Source organism: Arachis ipaensis, chromosome B08 (assembly GCF_000816755.2).
Source record: "Arachis ipaensis cultivar K30076 chromosome B08, Araip1.1, whole genome shotgun sequence".
Lineage (NCBI taxonomy): Eukaryota > Viridiplantae > Streptophyta > Magnoliopsida > Fabales > Fabaceae > Arachis > Arachis ipaensis.
Window position 1 is genome coordinate 109,680,497 of NC_029792.2, and position 14,953 is coordinate 109,695,449.

At 35.9% G+C, this 14,953-nt stretch overlaps 3 long non-coding RNA genes across 4 annotated transcripts; 2 read left to right on the forward strand and 1 right to left on the reverse strand.

Annotated features, from left to right (window-relative positions):
• LOC110266014 lies at positions 755–2,227 on the forward strand. The gene is made up of 3 exons (XR_002352832.1): positions 755–862; positions 973–1,038; positions 2,129–2,227. It is a non-coding gene; the product is annotated as an uncharacterized LOC110266014 (long non-coding RNA).
• Positions 1,128–1,418, forward strand: LOC110266015. The gene is made up of 2 exons (XR_002352833.1): positions 1,128–1,202; positions 1,314–1,418. It is a non-coding gene; the product is annotated as an uncharacterized LOC110266015 (long non-coding RNA).
• On the reverse strand, positions 5,533–7,793 carry LOC107614108. Of its 2 annotated transcripts, none has more exons than XR_002352834.1 (4): positions 7,381–7,793; positions 6,928–7,024; positions 6,548–6,798; positions 5,533–6,241 (listed from the first exon to the last, which is right to left on the reverse strand). It is a non-coding gene; the product is annotated as an uncharacterized LOC107614108 (long non-coding RNA). The 2 variants fall into 2 exon arrangements; XR_001614277.2 differs by having other exon boundaries at positions 6,548–6,675; positions 7,381–7,791.

Sequence of the window (14,953 nt, forward strand, 5' to 3'; positions counted from 1 at the left end):
TGATGATCCGTGACACTCATCATCATTCTCACCTATGAACGCGTGCCTGACAACCACTTCTATTCTATCTGCAATAGCTTGAGCATGTATCTTTTAGCCTCCATTCCGAAAGATCGGAGTCTTCGTGGTATAAGCTAGAATCAATTGGCGGCCATTCCTGAGATCCGAAAAGTCTAAACCTTGTCTGTGGTATTTCGAGTAGGATATGGGAAGGGATGACTGTGACGAGCTTCAAACTCGCGAGTGTTGGGCGTAGTGACAGACGCAAAAGGATCAATGGATCCTATTCCAACATGAGTGAGAACCGACAGATGATTAGCCGTGCGGTGACAGCGCACTTGGACTATTTTCACTGAGAGGACGGACGGTAGCCATTGACAACAGTGATCCCCCAACATACAGCTTGCCATGGAAATGAGCATGAATGATTGAATGAAGACAGTAGGAAAGCAGAGATTCAGAAGCAACAAGCACCTCCATACGCTTATCTGAAATCCCACCAATGAATTACATAAGTACTTCTATCTTATTTTATATTTTATTTATATTTTAATTATCAAAACCTCATAACCATTTGAATCTGCCTGACTGAGATTTATAAGATGACCATAGCTTGCTTCAAGCCAACAATCTTCGTGGGATCGACCCTTACTCACGTAAGGTTTATTACTTGGACGACCCAGTACACTTGCTGGTTAGTTGTGCGGAGTTGTGAAAAAGAATTGAGATTATAAAAGTGCGTGCCAAGTTTTTGGCGCCGTTGCAATCATAATTTCGTGCACCAAGCACCGACCCAGCAGCGCTCTTCCCAGCAACGCCAAAGAGAGGCTTTGCCACTCACCCTAGAAGCATTGCAGAGAAGGTAAAATTCATAGCAATTGGTTTTACAACTATAATCCATTAGTATTCATTCTAGATTCTACCATACTAGTGAGGCAGCCATTGAATCGTTAAACAAATGTTCAATTTTAGGTACGAAGAGCACGGATTAGCGAAAGAATCAAGAAATTGCAAGGCCTTCTCCCGAAATCAGACAAGGTAACTAATCTAAAACTCTATCAATACTCAATAGCACTCATGTTAATTGAAAATTCATATGCAATTCGATAAATTGGTTGTTTCCCTCTTTGCAACAAACAAGCACAGCAGAGATGCTGGATTTGACTGTTGAGCACATTAAAGAACTGCAGGAACAAGTTAAGGTACATAACAAGAAAAGGATCTTCATTGCTAATGCTAAAATGATTAAACATATTAAAATTGGACCAAAGTCTATACTATTTATGTAACCAAATTACTTTGATCTCATGCAGATGCTCACTAATATTAGGTCAAAGTGTAGATGTACAAATACTCAGAAGCAATATTCTTGACTCCTTTTTCATGATTTAGTTCCTTGTAGATAGCAAAGGGCAGGAGCCTTTTATTTTAGGTACGAAGAGCACGGATTAGCGAAAGAATCAAGAAATTGCAAGGCCTTCTCCCGAAATCAGACAAGGTAACTAATCTAAAACTCTATCAATACTCAATAGCACTCATGTTAATTGAAAATTCATATGCAATTCGATAAATTGGTTGTTTCCCTCTTTGCAACAAACAAGCACAGCAGAGATGCTGGATTTGACTGTTGAGCACATTAAAGAACTGCAGGAACAAGTTAAGGTACATAACAAGAAAAGGATCTTCATTGCTAATGCTAAAATGATTAAACATATTAAAATTGGACCAAAGTCTATACTATTTATGTAACCAAATTACTTTGATCTCATGCAGATGCTCACTAATATTAGGTCAAAGTGTAGATGTACAAATACTCAGAAGCAATATCTTGACCCCTTTTTTCATGATTTAGTTCCTTGTAGATAGCAAAGGGCAGGAGCCTTTTCTTTTTTGTGCCAAAGTTGGCAAATTGTATATTTAGATATATAATTAATAATGATGATGTTTTCCTAGTTTGAGTTTTGTTTAGCTTCCTTTAAGTATCATACTTCACAATCATGTTTAGCTGAAGTCATGTTTATTGCTGGTTTAGTGATTGTAAGTTCTTTTATCTGGTATAGCACAAGTCAGTTAATATTTTGAGATACTGATTTTGATTTAATATTTCTGTGTTTTGCTGCTCCTGCAGTTCATCCTGAAAGTTGAAATCCTATGTGGTCTGTATTAAGGTAAGATTGATTTTAGTTATGATATTTTGTTATGTGATTTGTTTTTTAATCTATTCATTTAACTTTTGGATTGTAGTTATATGCTTTTACACAAGTAACCTGTATCTGAGTAGTTGTAGATTACTAGATGTTGGTTACTTTTCTATACAACTTTCTAATGGTCTATACTGAACTTTCTAATTTACGAATGCAGCATACTCATAGGGCTTCTTTCATTCATGGTGAGTGCCTTCTTTGTATTCTACTTAAATTCTTATTCCTTCCATTTCCTATCTTATTTCTTTGTTTGGAAGATAGTTGTCTTAGCTCACTAAATCAGAGTTATGGGGTAAAAAATGCAAGTTATTGTTCCTTTATGGCTTTAGTAGCTTGCAGTTGATACCTTGCCATGTATAGAGATTTTCTTACGAGTTTTTGGTATTTGATGGACTTCATTCTTTCAGATGGACAACAACCCAACCACCGGCAGTGTAAACACCACCACCACCACTGAGAAGCAGCGTTTAGCAAAATCTTCCCTTTCTTTTAATTACAAGAAGTAGGTCTATTGCATCATCTTTTCACAAGTCACCATAGAATTTAGCAAGGTCTCTACAATTTGTCTCCCATTTTCTTTAATTGTCGTATTTTGATTTCTTTTGTCGTTAAATTTCATTGGATCAAGACTTTGTTAGCTATTGAGTATTTGTGTTTGCGATTTCAATGTTATGACTTTGTGAAAATTGAAATAGTGTGGTAGTATTTTTTTAATTAACTGAAAAAACTGAACAAACCGGACCAAACCAAATAGATTTTAATTGGTTTGGTTTGGTTCGGATGATTTCGATAAAAAACCGAACCAAATCAAACCGCAGTTTAATTTAACGATTAGATCGGATGACTTTTCTCTCAAAAACCGAACCAAACCGCACCGCGAACACCCCTAGACTAATTTAAGGACCTCAAGGCCTTTAATCTAACAATGCTTACAAAGCAGCGATGGAGGCTGGTTATTAATACTGGTTCCCTAATATTTAAAGTGTTAAAAAGTAAATACTTCAGGTTCTCTTCCTTCTTAGAGGCTGAGATTAGATAGAACCCCTCATGGGGTTGGAGAAGCTTAATGGAGGGTAAGAATATTCTAGAGAAAGGAATGGTTTGGAATGTTGGCAAGAACTCAGTAGTTGAAATTTTTGGAAAAAGATGGATTAAAAATCATCCTGTCATATTAGAAAATCAGACACTACAACAAAATTCTAATCTTCGGTGGGTAGGTCAGCTCATAGCAGAGGATGGAATACAGAACAAACAGATAATACAAGATAAATTTAACCAGAAAACAGTACAAGCTATTCTACAAACACCAATCAATCAGGATGGAGACATAATTTCATGAGGTAAAAATAAAAGAGGAGCTTACACGGTTCAATCAGGTTACATTATTAGCTTCCAATTCTGCCACCCCCTATTGAGACATTGCCACCATACTTCCAGAACAAACTGTTGTGGTAATCAATCTAGGATGTTGAAATGTCCAACTAAAGTTAGAATAATTTTCTGGAAGACAATGCATGAAGGACTGCCAGTGAAACACAAAATCCATACCAGATTTTCGGCGGTCTCCGAAACTTGCCCCATCTGTCTGCTCCAAATAAACTGAGACAATAGCTACTCACTGCCTCATCCACTGTCGGAAGAATTCAATGTGGCAAAAGCATAAACGGAACACAACAAAATGTACACAAAAAATCCAAGTCTTAAGGCCTACATAAGGGGCAAAATAACCTCGCGAAAAATATAATGACCGCAACACACAGGAGAGGTTGGTATTATTGACTCATTTAAGTTTTAAGCATGATTCTTTTTTACCTTTCTTTTCATTTAGAATAAAAACTTGTTAGGAAGAGCATGTGTTATTGAATCAGTAATCTGAACCTAGCTCATTGGATGTAAAAGAGCTCGATTGATACACAATTTTTAATGATATTGGCTAATTGAACTCAGTGAACTTTATTAGGTGCTTTGAGTGCAAATTATAATTCTTAGTCTAATGTATTAATTAAATGACAAATTATTAACGAGTATTTATAATAAAATCATTTTGTATGTACATAATTAATTAAAAAGAGGAAATCATTTTATTTGTTCCTTGCTTACCACATATATCTTTTCTCTTAGTGCTTAAACTTTTCATGATCTGCAGGGTGTTTAGTCTTTTATAATGGATGTCATTTGAGACAAATGGTATGAAATCATTAACGTTCAAATAAACACGGTCTAATTAGTTGTGTTTTCGAAGTAGAATTATAACTATTCTATAAAGAAGATTTATAGTTATGGTATGTAGTTCATACCTACTCATGGTTCTACTGATATGAGCGCATCATTTCTATTGAACTTTGTGTCTTTGTATGCTGAAATTATTCTTAATTATGATGCATATCCTTTAACACTGATTTGAGTCTTTACTGGGTATACACTAGTTCCAGAATTTTCTACAGCAGATCAGTTGCAGAAGCAGTTTTCCGATAAAGTACATCATGAATCATACTTTAACATTTTAATAATTCATTTGGTGTTGATAACTTGTTTTATATGATGGAAGTATTCCCAATCAAATTGGATTAATGATTTGATGGTTTCCTTCTGTGTTTGATAAATATTGTAAATTTGTTATGATACTGTGAATTTAATGAAATTAATGTTTAATTTTGCTAGGATTGATTTCACTATATTTATATCATGTGCAAGTAATAATAGTTGTTGGCCAAAAAGCTTTCGATATTTAATAAAAAATTGGTTGAAATTTGGTTAGAACTTTAATTTGTTGTGATATTTATTGGCTGGGTTATAAACATATATAGAAGGTTAATACGATGAATGTTGGGATTGAGTGCCTTGCAGGTTTTTCTTATATAATTGTTAAATATTATTCTTAGGTTGATTCATTGGAAAACCCAGTCTTTTATTATGGTCTCTAATTCGATAGCGGTTATGAAAATATTTGTAATGTAATAATTTTGTGAAAAGCATGTGCAAAAAGCAAAAAACTATGAGAAATTTAAGCACAGAGAAATAAATTCTTAACAATTCAAATATCAATCCACTATTGCATGCCTAAGTTATATTAAGGTAATCATGATCAACGAACCCAAATAAACCTTACCTGGCAAGGAATTAGATACATTTGCATAATATCATTTAATTAATATGACTGAGAATGTATGAGCGTAAACCAGCATCATAGAATAACACAGGAAAAAAAATTAAAGGCATACTGCATACCTAACATGAATGAAAAATCAAAATCTTTGTTTATGTAGCATGCATGGCACACATGCATGTCAAGTACATCATCAAATTGACAAGCTCAAAACAAGAGGAGCAACTAACCAGCAAAGTAATCTATGCATTAATATTATCATTACTGATGATTCCGATTCCATGACCAGTAGCCACCAGCTTCCTCAACTACTTCCCGCTCTCTCGCCTGTTTATTATTATAAGCTAAAGTCACAACTAACTACCATCGTTATCATTATCCTATAATCAATCCAAAAATACATAACAATAACAAAAAGAACATACTTAGAATTAAAACTTCTTTGGCAAAAAAAAAACCATTTAGCTGCAGAAAATCAAAAAAATCATCAAGAAGGGCCGACACTCTTACAGTCCTCACTCTCTGATGGTTGTTGTTGTGATGGGAGCAGAAATTGCGCCTCAACAGGATAGTGATGATGATTTGCAAGACCAACATAATTTTCCCCTACTCCTCCATGTTGTGGTGGTTGTTGCTGCAACTGATGATGATAAGTTCCACCACTGTCAAATGACCCCAAACCCAAACAAGGTGCCAGCTCACCTCCTTGACCGCCTGAATGTGCAGCCATCTGGCCAAAAACTCCACTTCCAGCGCCATCGCCGTCGGCTGTGACAACTGAAACCGGACTTGCAGCTGCCACAGGTAGGGGTGTAATCGGTTCGGTTTGGTTCGGTTTTTGACCGAAAACCAACCGAATCGACCTATTCAGTTTTATAATGATGTTAACTGTTCGGTTTGCTGCTTTTTGGACAACCGAATCGAACCGAATCTAAAGGAGAATTTACAAATTAGTGATCAAAAGAAATTCAAAACCAAAATTTAACCATATAATTGAATTGGTGCCTAACAGAAAAACAATAATTATCATGCATATGTGACTAAATACGAATAATAAATTAAGCATATTTGAAAAAACAGAAGAAAAATACTCACTAAAGCTAATTTTCCTTAAAAGTTGAAAAAACTAATATATTATTAATCTTAAAGGAAAAGAAATGGTCAAACAGTAAAACAAAAACGCTATCAGTAAATTAAAAACAAAAGCAAATTGAAAGAAAATAATTTAACAATTTACCAATCATCATTGGATCCAGTTGGAGTCGTATAGAGTGCACCATTATTCATCCACTTCTGCTTGATGGATTATCCATAAGCCTTCTCATTCGCTTATTATGCAAGATTACCAGTGGCCATTTTTTTCCACTACAATTGTAAAATTCTTTTACTACATCGTCAAGCTAAACTATTACAAAATCAACATGATAATAACAATTAGTTACAAAAACCAACAAAGCTTGCTCATCACGCATGTTTTTCAAGCCAGCCCTATCATGAGGGTAACAAAGGTACCAAAACTGAGTTACTACTTACTACTGTCAATTACCAACATAAGTCCTAAAAATATTCATACATGAAACCGAACTGTGTTGCAATGAGAGGACAAGATTAACTCACCTGAAATTCACTGAAATTAGCTTTGACCTCTCTTTCCAGAGCCAAATTAGCAACAGAACGTGCAAACTTGTCTGTCTCCTCATCTTCGTCGATATATCTAGATGGTAATGAAGGAAAAAAAAAGTAGTGAATACACTTTGTTTCCAACAAATTAATCCAACAATATACTAAATTTATCCAGTAACAGCAACAAAGTTTATTAAAAATACTAAGTTATTAAAGCAACAACAACATATTTTATGAAATAAAATAAACAAGTTGTGAAAGCAACAACAACATATTTTTATGAAAGCAACAGCAACATATTTTTAACATATTTTCAACAAATTTTTATGAAAGCAACAGCAATAGCAACATATTTTTATGAAAGCAATAGCAACATATTTTCAAACAGACCAGCAACAAGAACATCTAATAACTTCCAAAAAATTGTGAAAAAACCAAGTTACTAACCTCAAAAGAAGACATTGAGTTGTAGGAGAGGGCTCGAACTAAGGGTTTGCTCGGCGACGGAGACTGCTGCTCAGCGACGGAAAAGAACGGCTCAGACGGAGATCGACGACGGCGTGAAGACTGCGGTTAGACGACGGCGCTCTCCAGCTCTCTGCAACGCCTGCGATGGAGATCGATGACGTCCTTCACGGCGACAATGGACGACTTGCGACTAAACTCTGAAGGACGGCGGCAGCTCTTAGGCTCACTAGCTCTCTCAGGCTCAGGTATGGAGGAGAAAGATGGAAGTAAGAAGCCTTGTGTTGTGGGCATTGAGCATTATGGCTGCGCTGCTGAGTGCTCTAAGTTAGGGATTTGGATTTTAGAGGTTTGGGTATTAGGCTAAAGGGAAAACTTGTAAAAACAAGTCTTTCTGAACCAATTCTTTGGTTCGATTTATACTAAGCCAACCGAAAATCGAACTGAACAGATCGGTTTAATTCGAAAAACAAAAAAATCGGTTTTTTCGGTTTTTCATTCTGTTGTTGTAAATTTTGGTTCGATTCGGTAACTTACATCCCTAGCCACAGTTTCAATCCCAGTAGCAGCGTTGTATCTTAGATACTCCTACTGCTGTTGCTGCTGTTATTCATAGTTTCTCACCATCATGTCATGTTTCTGTGCTGCGAGTTGTTAGGCCTCCAACAACTCGAGCTGCTCTGGATCCAGGTCGGCATTAGCATTCATTGGTCCGTTATGCTGAACAGCCGATGGTGGCATCAAAGACTGAATAACATTTGGGCCGTAAGGCAGGCCGAAAAGAGCCGCAGACGAAGGCGGCGGCTTTCCTTGAGGGTAAAGTGGGAGCCCTCGAATTCCATGAGGGGAGAACGGACCCTAAATGCCTTGTGGTTTGATGTAGGTGCTGAGTTCGGTCTTGGCATTGAGGAGGCCCATTTGTATTTGGTGCAGATGCTGTTGGAGGAAGACAATTTCATACATTCTCTCATCCTCCCGATTTAAACATAATCTATGATGTCTATGAAAGGTTTCTACATACTTGTTATCAATAACAGAGACGGAAGTAAGAATAGATATATCTACCCAAGTCAGGTCGAACGGGATTTTAGAGAACATGTTGTGGATTATTGACCGAGACATAAAACTTATACCTATAATACAATAAAAGAAGATCATCACTACAAGTCGGCAGGCCAGACATAACAACATAAGCATTTACACAAAATTAAAAGAAGTTGGATCGTCATTAACTAAGAATGTCACAGTTCTTACAACCCTTCGATGCCAAACAAACATGCAGATACGAAAGTCGTCCTATCTTTAATGGAAAACATGGAACCATTTGGGGGCAATACAAAGTAAAATCCCACTCAGTTTCTCAGCAACAACAAAAATAGTTCAAGAGCGGCAACAATAAAAGTTCAAAAAAGAAGCAAATTCTCAAACGAATACGACATAGAACCATCAAATAAATAAAGAATCATCACCAAATCAACAAAAATGAATTCAAACCAAGAAGCACATTATCCAGCCAAGAACAAAATAAATAGGAAAGGCGAAGACCAACCTTGATTGGAAAAACGAAGCACACACAAGTAGCAAAATGCGAACGTTCCTCTCAAAAGCGCGAGCAAAGCCTTCTAAGCCTCAAGATAAAGAAATCTTGAATGCAAGAGTGGTTGCACGAAAAAAGTTGAAAAGATTGAAAGAGGGAAAAAATGTTGAGTGCAAACGACTCAAAAAAAAAGAGAAAAAGAAGAAAGAGAAATGAGTTTGGGTATTTATAAGACACCAAGGACAAAGGAGTAATTTTGGTCCCTTATTTATGGCCCGTAGAGTAACGTGCGCAAAATTACGGAAAGACGTAATGTCTTGAATTTTAAAACACGTCGAGTGCCCGACCTAGTCCCAAGAAAGACACAGTTTGCCTGAGCTGATATTTTAATCTGTTAGAGGCCAATCTAATCTACAAATGCTCGAGTCCTACCTCAAAAAGCTCAGACTCAAGCAGGGACACTGTTCATACTTAGACCCAAAAATATAGCCAGACCCAAAATAAATAGAAGCCCACTCAAGAGATCCAATTTCTACAGCTACCCGACTTCATAAGTAACTAACTCTAAATAGAGGTCGGGCGCGACGACGGCAGTTCAGCTCTACTTATTCAAATAAGTAACTAACTCCTAAGATATCTCCCACTTATTTAGAAAAGAGAACTCACTAACTTTTCTAGAAAAAGAGAATAGTTATCCACTATTAAAGGTAGAACTACTCTAAAAAAGTGGTTATATACTTTACTATAAATACACTGACACCCTCATTTATAACTGTCATGCATGTTTATTTATTAGGATTTAGGAGAATAAGGTTAATAAAATTAGAAATAAATGAAAATTTTCTAATATAACAGCATCATTAATTAAGTTATCGGTCCTAGTAAGTTGCATTAAGCCAAAACTTTAATTTGTCACTGTCCTTGGAGTTCATATGATTCATTGTGGATAATAACACAAAAATCTAAGTAGCTATTAGATTCATAGAAAAACGAAAGAAAATCCATGTCCTAATATAAAATTATTACATGGGGAAGGAGAAGAGATATATGAGGCAGTATGGTTGTTACTATAGATAAGAGTACACGTAAAATTCTTGAAAAGCAAGCACAAGTCTTTATCAAAGATAATGATGAAACATAAAGAATTGAAGAAAAAAACAAATAAATAAATTTTAACCATCTTAACATTGCATAAGATTAGTATATAAGTAATAATCCATGTTCTGCCTTTGTTTATATATTTTTCTTGGTTAAGTAGTAGAGAATTATGTATGTTAATCGTCTAATTGATCATTAACTGTTTCCTTTTTTTTTTTTCATAAATTTGGATAATTATTCTCTAACACATAACATAAAACATGTACGTGGATCATTACCTTTTTTTTTCCTTTGTAAATTTTCCAATTTAGTAAATTAGGCGGCGTTTATTTACAGAGACAGGTGATGAGCGGATATTTTATACGCTTTTTGGGGTTAATTTCATGTAGTTTTTAGTATGTTTTAATTAGTTTTTAGTATATTTTCATTAGTTTCTAGGAAAAATTCATATTTCTGGACTTTAATATGAGTTTGTGTATTTTTCTGTAATTTCAGGTATTTTCTGGCTGAAATTGAAGGAACTGAGCAAAAATCTGATTCAGGCTGAAAAAGGACTGCTGATGCTGTTGGATTCTGACCTCTCTGCACTCAGAATGGATTTTCTGGAGCTACAGGAATCCAATTGGCGCGCTCCGAATTGTGTTGGAAAGTAGACATCCAGGGATTTCCAGAAATATATAATAGTTCATACTTTGCTCAAGGATAGACGACGTAAACTGGCGTTCAACGCCAGTTCCATGCTGCAGTCTGGCGTTAAACGCCAGAAACAGGTTACAAGTTGGAGTTAAACGCCCAAAACAAGTTACAACCTGGCGTTTAACTCCAGAAACAGCCTAGACACGTGTAAAGCTCAAGTCTCAGCCCTAGTACACACCAAGTGGGCCCCAGAAGTGAATTTCTGCACTATCTATAATAGCTTATTCATTTTTCTGTAAACCTAGGTTACTAGTTTAGTATTTAAACAACTTTTAGAGGATTATTTTGCACCTTATGACATTTTAGATCTGAACTTTGTACTCTTTGACGGCATGAGTCTCTAAACTCCATTGTTGGGGGTGAGGAGCTCTGTTGTGTCTCGATGAATTAATACAATTACTTCTGTTTTCCATTCAAACACGCTTGTTTCTATCTAAGATATTTATTCGCACTTCAATATGATGAATGTGATGATCCGTGACACTCATCACCATTCTCAACCTATGAACGCGTGCCTGACAACCACCTCCGTTCTACATTAGATTGAATAAGTATCTCTTGGGTTCCTTAATCAGAATCTTCGTGGTATAAGCTAGAATCCATTGGCAGCATTCTTGAGAATCTAGAAAGTCTAAACCTTGTCTGTGGTATTCTGAATAGGATTCAAGGATTGAATGACTGTGACGAGCTTCAAACTCACAAAGGTTGGGTGTAGTGACAGACGCAAAAGGACCAACGGATCCTATTCCAGCATGAGTGAGAACCGACAGATGATTAGCCGGGTGGTGACAGCGCACCTGGACCATTTTCACTGAGAGGACGGATGGTAGCTATTGACAACGGTGATCCACCAACATACAGCTTGCCATAGGAGGAACCTTGCGTGCGTGAAGAAGAAGACAGAGGGAAAGCAGAGATTCAGTAGACAAAGCATCTCCAAAACTCCAACATATTCTCCATTACTGCAGAATAAGTATTTATTTCATGCTCTTTTATTTCTCGCAATTCAAATTGATAAATATAATTGATATCCTGACTAAGAGTTACAAGATAACCATAGATTGCTTCAAGCTAACAATCTCCGTGGTATTCAACCCTTACTCACGTAAGGTATTACTTGGACGACCCAGTGCACTTGCTAGTTAGTTGTACGAGTTGTGAAAAGTGTGATTCACAATTCGTGCACCAAGTTTTTGGCGCCGTTGCCGGGAATTGTTCGAGTTTGGACAACTGACGGTTTATTTTGTTGCTTAGATTAGGAAAAATTTTTCTTTTTTGGTTTAGAGTCTTCTATCATTGTTTTTGGTTGAATATTTTTTTTAAATTCTTATTTTCTCTTTTTAAATTTTTCGAAAATTTTTACAAACTAATAATTGAGTTTTCCTGTTTGAGTTTAGTTTCATATTTAAGTTTGGTATCAATTGCATGTTTTTATTTTCTTTATATTCATTGTTCTTTCTTAATCTTCAAGTTGTTCTTGTTTATTTTTCTTGTTTGATCTTTAGTTTTTCTTGTTTTGTGATTTTTCTTGTTTTTCTTGTGCTTTTTCAAAATATCATTTTCCAAAAAAAAAATTATACATTAAATACCTTATTAAAACACTTTAAATTTATAACTCAATTGGCTAGAGCGTTGTGTCTATGTTCTTGTGAATAGTTGCTCCTTTGAGTCTTTCTTTCTAAAACTTTTTCAAAAATAATTTTTCTTTGAATAAATCTTGTGCCAAACTTTAAGTTTGGTGTTTTCTTGTTGATTTTTCTTTAGTTTTCGAAAATTTTATTTTGGTTTTCTATAAGTTTTAAGTTTGGTGTTCTATCTTCATGTTCTTGTTGTTCTTGTGAGTCTTCAAAGTGTTCTTGAGTCTTCCTTGTGTTTTGATCTTAAAATTTTTAAGTTTGGTGTTCCTTGGTGTTTCCCTCCAAAATTTTCGAAAATAAGGAACATTAGATCTAAAAATTTTAAGTTGTGTGTCTTTTGTGTGTTTTTCTCTTTCATCATAAAATTCAAAAATAAAAAAAAATATCTTTTCTCTCTATTTTAAAGTGAATTTTCGAAAATTACTTTTAAAATTCAGATTTCTATTTCAAAATTTAAAATCTTTTTCAAAAATCATATCCAAAATTTTTCAAATCTTCTTAATTAAGTAATTATTTTAGTTTTAATTTTTTTCTTAATTTTCGAAATCTATATTTAATTTCTAGTTATTTTATTTCATTTTTTTATTCGTTCTCTTTTTATAAAATAAAAATATATTTTAATTGCAATTCACATCAATTCCCTTTTCTCCATTATGGACTTAAGTGGAAATGAGTAGTCCAGAAGGATTCTGGGGTCATATGCTAATCCCACTACTGCTTCATATGGGAGCAGTATCTGTATACCCTCTATTGGAGTCAGTAGCTTTGAGTTGAATCCTCAACTCATCATCATGGTGCAGCAAAGTTGCCAGTATTCCGGTCTTCCACAGGAAGAATCTACAGAGTTTCTGGCACAATTTTTATAAATTGCTGATACAGTACATGATAAGGAAGTAGATCAGGATGTCTACAGATTATTACTGTTTCCATTTGCTGTAAAAGACCAAGCTAAGAGGTGGTTAAATAACCAACCTAATGCTAGCATAAGGACATGGAAACAGCTGTCAGAAAAATTCCTGAATCAATACTTCCCTCCAAAACGGATGACACAGCTAAGGCTGGACATCCAAGGCTTTAAACAAGGAGATAATGAATCTCTTTATGATGCCTGGGAGAGATACAGAGAGATGTTAAGAAAATGCCCCTTTGAAATATTTTCAGAATGGGTGCAGTTAGACATCTTCTATTATGGGCTTACAGAGAAAGCTCAAATTTCTCTAGATCACTCAGCTGGTGGATCTATACACATGAGAAAGACAATTGAAGAGGCTCAAGAGCTTATTGATATAGTTGCCAGAAATCAGCATCTGTACCTAAATAGTGAATCTCCTATGAAAGAAGAGGCTAAAACAGTAACTGCTGAACTTAGTCCTGCAGAACAAATTACTGAATTCAATCAGCAATTAGACTTTCTAACAAAACAGCTGGCCGAATTCAAGGAGATACTACAAGACACAAGAATGGCTAATATAAATATGGAGGTACAGCAAATAGAACAACAGTTATCAAAACAAATAACAGAAGAGTGCCAAGCAGTTCAATTAAGAAGTGGGAAAATATTAAATACCTCACTTCAAGGTAGCAGGAAGCCAAGAAATGAACAAATTGCTATCCAAAATCCCTCTGAGGACAATAAGATCCCAGAGAGGAATAACTCTGGCGTTCAAACGCCAGAAACAAGCAAGGAGTTGGCGTCAAACGCCCAATGGAAGCTCAGTTCTGACGTTCAAATGCCAGGAACAAGTAAGGAGTTGGCGTCCAACGCCAATCCAGCTTCTAACCCTGGCATTCAAATGCCAGTGAGGGATCAGACATACATAAGTGCTGATAACAACCCCTCTAAAAAGGCTTCTCCAACCACCTCTGTAGGAAATAAACCTGCAGCAACTAAGGTTGAGGAATATAAAGCCAAGATACCTTATCCTCAAAAACTCCACCAAGAGGAGCAGGATAAGCAATTTCCTCGCTTTTGCAGATTATCTCAGGACTCTTGAAATAAAGATTCCGTTTGTAGAGGCACTTGAGCACCTAGCAACTGGACGAACCCTCATTGATGTCCAAAAAGGGGAAGTAACCCTGAGAGTCAATGAGGATGAGTTTAAGTTGAATGTTGTCAAAGCCATGCAGCATCTAGATACACCAAAAGACTGCATGAAAGTTGATCTCATTGACTCTTTGGTAGAGGAGGTTAACATGGCTGAGAGTCTCGAATCAGAGCTGGAAGACATCTTTAAAGATGTTCAGCCTGATCTGAAGGGTTTAGAGGAATTGAAAGAGCCTCTGAGACTTCCTCAGGAAGAGGAGAAACGTCCTAAACCCGAGCTCAAGCCATTACCACCATCCCTGAAATATGCATTTCTGGGAAAAGGTGACACTTTTCCAGTGATCATAAGCTCTGCTTTAAATCCACTGGAAGAGGAAGCACTAATTCAAGTGCTAAGGACACACAAGACAGCTCTTGGGTGGTCCATAAGTGACCTTAAGGGCATAAGCCCAGCTAGATGCATGCACAAAATCCTATTGGAGGATGATGCTAAGCCAGGTTCAACCACAGAGGCGGCTAAATCCAGCCATGAAGGAAGTGGTG